General features: G+C 39.2%; 1 long non-coding RNA gene across 1 annotated transcript; it reads right to left on the bottom strand.

Moving 5' to 3' along the window:
• Positions 1 to 5,391: 5,391 nt before the first annotated feature.
• On the bottom strand, positions 5,392 to 8,578 carry LOC122070256. Its single transcript, XR_006137715.1, has 2 exons — positions 8,433 to 8,578; positions 5,392 to 5,811 (listed from the first exon to the last, which is right to left on the bottom strand). It is a non-coding gene; the product is annotated as an uncharacterized LOC122070256 (long non-coding RNA).
• Positions 8,579 to 9,946: the final 1,368 nt, after the last annotated feature.

Genomic DNA, 9,946 nt, shown 5'->3' with positions numbered 1-9,946 from the left:
AACCAAAAATCCACAAAATGAGGAATGGAGCCAAAATATGGGATACCCTAAGAGGCACTTGAACCAAAGAGAAGAGGACGAGATAAAACAAGTTTATCCTTTTTCTTACCCATGTACTGGCTGGATTTGGAGAAAAGTCTTAATCCACCGGGAACAAAATGTGTCATTGAGAGCGTATTGCTGCTGTTCGAGAGGATTCGCTTCCAAATCATCGCCATGGGCACAATGGTGTGTAAACGCTCCCAACTCTTTTGACCTAACTCTTAACTCAGTGATTTCCTGGTGTGCTTCAAATACCTTACAAAGTTACAGATCTCCCTGTCTTTTACATAAACTTTTAACCTTCTCTGCTCAAGAAGAAGGGGAAAACTATAAGGGAGGTTCACTATAAACATCTTCTAATAATAAACTACTAAGCCAACTATGAGCCTCAATGATCCAAATTTGTCCGAGGATGGGGAAATCAAATGTAACACCCCAAATCTCACCTCTTTACATTGATTGTAAACAGGCAAGAGTAACAGGCTGGAGAGGCCAACACTAACTTGGCTGACAGCAGTGGAGTGCCAGGAAGGAAAGAATGACCTAATATGTACCTGTGCCTTCTGCCAACAATGTTAGAAGAAACAGTAAGAAAAGTGGACCAACTGGTATTAATTAACCTTTCACAAGGGTTAGTAATAAAAATGGACTAAATAGACTCTAAAAGCGCAAACCTGGCTATATTATATAATATATTAGTTAGTGGGTCACTAAGGGGTGTTAGTGGGGCTATAAATTGCCTCCACCGACCATTAGTAAGCCCATTTCTCACCTTCACAAATTCTGGACAGCAAAAGAAGAGAGAAGAAGAGGAGAAGGGAAGAGAAGGAGGTTCGGCTGGAGATTTTAGTCCTTAGGTCTTTGATAGAGGGTTCAATTGCAAGGTAAGTTCATCTCTTACTCATATTAATCAGTAATAATAAGTAATTTCAGAAAATAAAGAGGGTGTAAACCGATTCTGTGCTTGGGAAGAGAGTTTTAAAATTACCACAAGATCTTTGCTATTTGGAGTCTAAATTCTTGGATTCTTAAGGGATTGTTGTAATGCCCCGGCCCCATTAATCTTGCACAATATTGTGTTCTTTGGCCCATGGCCTCAAGGCTTTTAAAACGCGTTGTGCCATGTTAAGGGGGCTAAAGGTTATTAACTAGCCCAGTAATCTCTCCCTAGGTGATGTGGGACTAAAGTTTACACACCCTCACCGGTCTCCCAAACCTCCTGGTACTTGCCGTATTCTTAGTGGGGACACCTCACTGATCTCCCAGGCGGGTTTGGTACTTGCCTTATTCTTGAGTCTAACAAACTTCCCCCTTTTGGTATAGCTCTCCATTATGGCCCCACACACTGTCGGGGTCTGCTCTGATACCATTTGTAATGTCCCGGCCTTATTAACGTTGCATAATATTGTCCTCTATGGTCCATGGGTCTCAAGGCTTTAAAATGCATTGTGCCACGTTAAAAAGACTAGAGGTTATTAACTAGCCTAGTAATCTCTCCCTAGGTGATGTGGGACTAAAGTTTGCACACCCTCACCGATCTCCCAAACCCCTTGATACTTGTCGTATTCTTGGTGGGAACAACTCAACGATCTCCCAGGCAAGTCTGGTACTTGACATATTCTTGGGTCTCACAATTGATGAAATGCATGAAGAGTGTATGACAAAATTTCATTATTGGAGCCAAGACCATGGCCGATTGGAGACTATGATATTAGAAACCTTACTAAGCTCTTAAAACAGTAAAATTACATGAGAAGGAAATAAAATTTTATTTTCATTTTACTGTTCTAAGGACTAAGAACACATGTAAGGAGAAATTGATGGAAGATTTATGCATCCCTTCCCTAATTGAGGTGTGATCATCGAATTTAAGGACTTGGATACTGAAATCCCATTTTAAGTTTACTATTTAAAGGTTTTAAGACATGGATTTTACTGTTAATGATTCTAATGGTGCATGCAAGTGATTTAGGTTTGATCCTTCACATGTAAAGTAAGATTAATGGTCAAATCTAAGCATGCAACCTTAGATTGGAGGTTAATTTTGATAATTTGATGTGATGTCACCTATGTGGATGAAACCATGTCAATTTGGTTTGATTCTGAAATTCTCTATTGAAATGGGTAATTATAATTAGTCAATTGAAAATAAATTAATGGTGGACTGAGAAAATAGTGAAATTGAGGTGATACCCTTACTGATGTGAGCTTACGGCATAGAAACAGGGGACTGATGACCAAAACAGAGGTGATAATCAACAGAGAAGGCGGAAAATTTGGTCAACTAGCGAGAGACTATAGGCCCACCGGTTGGACCAAATCTCTCCAGCCGGTTAGACTCCCAGAAACTAAAATGGTTTCAGAACTGATCTGAAACTCATTAGGCCTACAAATGACCTATTCAATACCTAAAAAAGGGATAGTGTGTCCAACTATAGGAGTGAAAGGGTACCCTAAGGTGAACCTAAAAAAAAAAGGGTAGAGACAAAAATGACCCTATCTAATCTAGTTTGACAATAATTATGATGTAAATATGTTATGAATGTTGATAGAATGATACACATTGGTTTAGGAACCTAAATCACCCGGCGAGGATATGCGGTTATGGAAACTTAACGGTAACAACTGTGAATTGGGTAACAAGGTGAGGGGTGCTTGAATTTATGTTACGGAGTGTTTCTACCTTATTTTCTATTTTTTCATGAATTATGTGTATGTATGATTTGTTAAATTGTTGCTATGCATGTTGTTGCTATTAGTATCTGTTACCTTGGGAATATGGATTAGCAAGACTGTGGACAGGTTTTTGGACTGCAGAGGTAAGTGAGGTAAGCTATTGTGATTATGTGATTATGTGTTGTGAATATGGAATGTGGCTATATGGATGTGGACCATAGTTGTAACTGTGGTATTGACAGTCTGGGGCACGGTGTGACCGAGGTGCATTTTCGATACCGTGGGCCCAGAGGTCAGTAGCATAGTTATGATTGTGACTCTGACGGTCTAGGGCACGATGTGGCTGAGGTTCTGTCTGCTATCATGGGCCTAAAGGCCATAGGATGTGTGATGTATGATGAGTGGTAATGATTGTAATGTCGATGGTCTAAGGCATGGTGTGGCCAAGGTGCAATTCCGGTACCATGGGCTCAGAGGTTGGTATTACAGTGATGGGCACTGTTGTATGATATGGAAGCATATAGAATGCATGGTTAGGATTCACAAACCTTGGGTGCTACACCCCTTTCCAGTAGGGGGTTAGGTACTGGCTAATCCCAAAGGGTGGTATGTTTTTTAGAGTACGATGTATTGTACACTAGGGCAAAAATAGCACGGGTGACCAATGTGTAGGATTCCGGGACCGTGGCTATTCACTGCACGGGTGACCGATTTGTAGGATTCTGGGATCGTGGCAATTAATTCATAGCATGGGTGACTAATGTGTAGGATTCTGGGACCATGGTTATCTGTTTGGGGTTACCGTTGGAGGTTTACGGGGTGACCAATGCAAAGGATTCCAGGACCTGCGTAGCACCTATACCATATGATGGACCTAGTAATGAAAATAGGAAAATAAATAAATGGATTCATATGCATCATATGTCTTTGTGGATTTTACATTGCATCTTATGTTGTGTGTGCTTGCTCTTAATGGATTCATATGCATCATATGTCTATGTGGAATTTAAATTGCATCTTATGTTGTGTGTGCTTGCTCTTAATGGATTCATATGCATCATATGTCTGTGTGAAACTTACATTGCATCTTATGTGTGCTTGCTTGCCTCCACCCCTCATTGAGCATTCCCGTGCTCACCCCTCTCCTTTATCCTTCTAGATACTTAGGCAGGATGAACTTTGGCAGCGGACGTGAGGTTTGTGTCTACGAGACACTAGGATGCTAATGGATATCACTCCTATTATTTCAGTTACTCCTTTTGATGTAAATATTGATGAAATATATAAGATGTAAATATTGATGAAATATGTAAGATGTAAATATTACACTTGTGGGCTGTTAACAGAAAAATCTTGTATATCTGTAATTTATCACTTTAGTACTTCACCAGTGATATTTGTATGACTTATTTAGCATACTTTGATTTTAGTTGTGATCTTGATGGCATTTTTGAAATTAAGATACTTCATCTGTGATCCTGGTGGGCTGGGCTAACTGGATGTGGGTGTCCAGTGCCGTATACCTTGGCCAATTTTGGCAGGGTGTAATATCAAAATGCATAATTTTTTTGACAAATCAATCTTCCTTCTTAAAATGAAGTTCGAGGTTGAAGGTCTTCGTAAGAAGAAACTAAAGAATATAGCAGAGATCATGATTTTTGGCTTATTGCGACATTGTTGATTCTGGTGTGTGTGTGTGTGTGTGTATTGCCAAAGAGAGGAAGAATAGAGAAATAAATACCTAAGGATCGGTGATTTTTCCAACAACGATAGCAAGTGTAGTGGAGGATAGGGGCAAACTGTGGAGGCTGAGTGGCTTTAGGATGTGTTTGGTTACATAATTCCTTGGAATTATATTTTAGTTGGCAATGAGTCCATGGAGAGTGTTTCAGTTGATTTGTTTGTTTTTTTTTTTTTTTTTTTTTTAGATTTTTCGAAAAACTGTTTGTTTACCCATAAATCTATTACGTAAATCTACCTAAAAACTGTTTGGTTAACCTAAATCCGTGAGAATGATTTTGTAGAATCAATCCTAAAAAGTTGTTTGGTTACCTAACGTGTCAGTTGGATTCTCTGGAATCAATTTTAAAAAACTGTTTGGTTACCCTAACTCTATCAGCTAATAGTATTTAAAATAAGCACAAAAAAAAAAACAAGAGAGAGAGAGAGACCATCCCTACTTAGTTACTTAAATTAATATATTTACATAAGTCATAATTGGAGACATATTCCATATAAGATGGGTTGTCACTCGTCATACCAATAGGTATAAGTGGGTTCAACCTGCCATATTATGTGGTTGTATGCGCACGTCATTAAAAACATATAAGGAAAAGTGATATAGAGCAATGGAATATAAAATCTTCCCATCGAGCCTAAATTGAAACTAGAAATTCAATCCAAATTGATTGGAAAAAATCCAAGTTCACAGTAGTTCAACAATAGGACTCCTTGTTTGATTGGAAAAAAATCAGCCTATAAGCAGTATACATTCTTGTCTTCTCCCTACCACAAATCGCCAATTCAGTATATAATGAGATACAAATATCACTATTTTCAGCAAGCAATTCTTATAATGTTCTCCTAACAAAGGGAAATAAGCACCATTTCCAAAAGCCCATCCAACAAACTAATTAAATTGAAAAAATAGAAGCATGTCTCATTACCTGACTCTTATTCAAGTAATTTAACTTTGATTCATAAGGACTGATCTCAAGTAATTACAGCTGACAAGTAAATTACATATCCCTTTCTCATCACCTAAGTGCATTAGTGCTAAAAAAGGGGATTTCTCATTTTACGCTACAACCAATATGAATTTCCCAGACATCATGCTACCCTGTGAGAGAAAAACATAAGTACCACTACTAGTTCAGATCTCCACACTCTAGAAATATTCCATACTCTTAATAACCATCTTACTGATCACTTGAAACTTTGATGCATCAGGTTTCCAGAGGCTCATTTGAGGTGAAACCATTTAGAGGTCATCTCTTATGATAAGTCCTTCAAACAGTCCTTATTGTCCACCAGAAAGCGCAGCACATATCATAAGTCCCCATATAGAGGTCATCTCATGCCAATTGCGGAACCCTGTTGTAAGACCAGTGTGGTTGGATACTACTGCATAAGCACGAGAATGTCCCCGCACATGTGTTCCGATGATATAGTTTTTAATTAAAAAAAAATAAAAAATTGACTAAAAAGGGGTAATGCCGAGTTAGAACTACTTTTATGAAGTTTCAAAATCAATAGTAGGTTTTAAGACTACAAACCAAACTTGATGGAATGAATATATGAAGTGCAATGTTACAGAAATAAATTAAAAGGGAAAACGGGACACCCGGAAACGATCAAGAAACAAAAGCACCCATCTTACTTATCATTATCCAAACATCGACAATGAGCAAGAGATAGAGGTTAAAGACGATGGTGCATTGAATGGAAGTCAGACTGAGTATTCCCCCACCCCTACCGCAGGGGGGGGGGGGGGGGGGAGGAGAAAATCAACTAACACGGTCTACTCAGGTACAATGGAGATCAATGACTGCTACCAGCAAATGGATTTACATTGAGCAAGTTGAACGCATTAGGGAGAGAAGACCAGAAATGAAGAGTTGAAGTTGGGAGGAAAAGACACATAGGAACGTTAACGTTCCAATTTCCAGATCTGTTCCAAAACAAGAACCCTAAAAAACGAGATTTATCAGTTCATAGGGTTATGCCCTAAATGAATCAGAAAACCGAAGCAGAAGAGAAGAGAAGAGAATGGATAAACAGCTCTAGGGTTGTAGAAACAACCAAAAGAGAACCGAAAGAGAAGAGAAACAAAATTTATCAGTTCATAGGGCAAAACTATAGAACTGAAAGAGAAAAGACTCAAACTTGATACTTGTTATGCAGCTCTAGGGTTATGCCCTAAATGAATCAGAAAACCTTCAAAGAGAAGGAGAAGATCGATCAACTTGGTTCGGTCAGGTCAAATCTAGTACTCAAAAAGTTGAAACTGCAGCTCCAAATCCGAACAGCAGAGAAGCCATGGGAGAGCAAGGAGGTATGGTCGTGGGCGATCTTGAGCTTTGATGGGAGGAAGAAGATTGCTTTTTCGATTTTTGTGATTCTTTTGAATCACCACTTAATATGAACTATTTATATGAGGGCTCAGATTATGTGTGTCAAATATGAATTTTGCTATTTACCTTATTTTTCATATGAACCACATTTAGCTTTAGAAGGTGTCTCAAATGAATTAGTATTTCTAAGTAGAACCATCTCAAAAAGCCCACCAAACGATTTGGTTACATTATTCCATGCAGATATATTTCAATTTTGGTAATGAATCCATAGACAGTGTTTCTGTTGATTTGTTTATTTATTTATTTATTTTTTTTTTTTTTTGATTGTCTAGAAAATTGTTTGGTTACCCATAAATCTGTTACGTAAATCTACTTGAAAACTATTTGATTACCCTAGACCTGTCAATTGAATTTTATGGAATGAGTCTTAAAAAAAGCGAATAGGGGAAATTACATGCATTTCACTCCATTCCCACTCGATGTTTCGCAGCTAAATCGGTAGGGTCTACTTCTTGGATTCTTTCATTGATAGTACCACTTTTTTTTTTTTTTTTTTATATTGTGAAGACGACATCAGAAAAGCAAAGTGGAAGTTGTTTTCAATTAATTTTAATTAGATTGCAGTACAGCAACTTCCAGATCTTTATGGCCTCGACAATTTCCGTATACTTTTAAAACACTTTCTGTAAAATATTCTCAAATCAACCAGAACCTAACAAATCATCACTTTTCTCAGATAACTTCAAACATGGGAAATTTAAAATCTGCCAAGATATGCTAAAAGCACCAGTAGATCTGTTTCTCTGCCTTTTCAATTTGATATAGTGACATTTTATCTTTAAAATATTTCTAATAGGCCACACATTTCAATGAATCTGAAACCTGGTAGCTATCCACTAATGCTGTGAACAATTGCTGATTTAAGGGGAAAAATATAATTCGTAGAAAGCAAGACCCAGTTGGATTTTGTTGATTTGGCAACAGCTTATGGCTAAGTATCTAAAGAAAGCTAACAACTACCATCATGTAAGCCTTATTTGATTGAAAATAAGTCAACAGACTCTGAATGCAACAAAACTCCATATTAGGAGAACAGAAAGGATGGCACTTCAGGAGTGGTTAGTACTAAAAAAAATTGAAATGGACCTTCCCCCTTTTAAGGACTTCCAAATGTCTATCCGAAATCAATGAGCATTGGGAAAGAATAAAATAAATAATTAAATTTTGAAGAAAAAAACAGAAACAACATGAATTCCACTACTAAAATTAGCAATGCCAAGAAAATATATGCTTAACATCAAAACAAAAAGGATCCTACCGTAAAAAAATAAAAATAAAAATAAAAATAAATAAATAAAATAAAATAAAATAAAATAAAATCTGCAATCAATCTAGACGAAGCCAAGAACAGGAAGTACGAGATCCAAAGGAGACGATAAATCATATCACAAAAGGATTTATCGTACTTGAGCCTTGTTCTTCACAAAAAAGAGGCTGAAATAGAGAATTGATTGCCCTTTTCCAAGTTACTTGAAGAGCTAGGGTTTTGCAATCAATTTTGATGAACAACAACACAACACAGCGTGGGAGAACTTAGGTTACTTGCAGGTAATGGGAGAAATAGGGTTTTGATCATACCACACAAGATGCCGTTCGATTACTTGCAGACCTCAACTAATCAATTTGCATAAGGGTGAAGAGAGTTCGGATAGTGTGAGGGTAGCGGCCGGAGAAATTCCCTTTCCAAAAGACTTGCATTCAGTCCTCTCCCCTCTCTTTCAGAGGTAAAGAGAGTTCGGGATAGTGAAGAGAGTTTGGACGGTGTGTTGTGTGTGACTTTGTGGGCCCCTCATAGCCTACCGCCTTTCAGAGATACATGGGGGCCTATTTTGTAGGAGCGTGAGGATCATCATTGAGAGGAGGTATTTGATGATGGTCCAATATGGGGGATTGGGATCATACAAAAAGTTGGAGTCACCAGCTAGGGTTATGGGCCTAAGACTAGGGGTTGGGCCCAATTCCTAAGAAAATTGCCTGAAAGTTAGTTTGGTCTAGAGATTTAGGGTACGTGTCAGGTTGTAGAGTTGGGAAGGTGTTAGGCACCCAATCTACCAGGTTCAACCAGTCACTAGACTTGAGAACGAACATTTTCCACCATTATTCCTATTCCACAGGCATGGCTAAGTTATCACACATATATACATCGATTGAATTTAATTACTTATATACACTAAAACATGGTCAATAAAGAGTCTACATTATGCTAACTCGGGTGAGAGATTATACCTAAGCTTGACCCATGTTTCGAGTCAAGAGGGGTGGACCCTCGCTTGGTGTAGGCGCGGAATGTCTTATGGATTCTCCCGGCTAAGGGGAAGGTAGTCTTGACCTCCAATTTCTTTTCTCGAGAAATGCTCACTGTAGTAATACTTGGACAGAGTCTGGCTAGGAAAAATTACTTTCGGATTTGAGTTTCAGTAGGATTTCGGCTAGGAAAGAATGCTTCCGGGGTTTGGGCTGAGGTGGCACTCATGTAGAGCTTCGATTGGGGATAGGCTATGAGATGGCTAGGCTGAGGTGGCACTCCAGCAGAGCTTCCAATAGGGATAGGCTATAGGAGGGCTTAGGCTGAGGTGGCACTCCGGCAAAGCTTCCTCTGGGGATAGGCTATGGTAGGGTTAGGTTGAGGTGGCACTCCGACAGAGCTTCCGCTAGGGATAGGTTATGGGAGGGCAAAGCTGAGGTGGCACTCTAGCAGAGCTTTCGCTAGGGATAGGCTATGGGTGGGCTAGGCTGAGATGGCACTCTGACAGAGCTTCTATTGGGGATAGATTATAGGAGGGCTAAGTTGAGATGGCACTCCGGCAGAGCTTCAAGCTAGGGATAGGCTATGGGAGGGCTAGGAAGAGGTGGCACTCTGACAGAGCTTCCATTGGGGATAGGTTATGGGAGGGCTAAGCTAAGGTGGCATTCCAGTAAAGCTTCCACTAGGGATTGGCTATAGGAGGGATGGGCTAAGGTGGTACTCCAATAGAGCTTCTACTGGGGATAGGCTATGCGAGAGCTTGGCTGAGGTGGCACCCCACCAGAGCTTCCGCTAGGGATAAGAGATAGGAGGGCTTAGGAGGCTTGGGAAGGCTTGGGAAGAACTT

This window comes from Macadamia integrifolia, unplaced genomic scaffold (assembly GCF_013358625.1).
Source record: "Macadamia integrifolia cultivar HAES 741 unplaced genomic scaffold, SCU_Mint_v3 scaffold866, whole genome shotgun sequence".
In the NCBI taxonomy this organism is placed as follows: domain Eukaryota; kingdom Viridiplantae; phylum Streptophyta; class Magnoliopsida; order Proteales; family Proteaceae; genus Macadamia; species Macadamia integrifolia.
The sequence above is the reverse complement of the archived record's forward strand: the minus strand, read 5'-3'. Positions and strand labels throughout refer to the sequence as shown.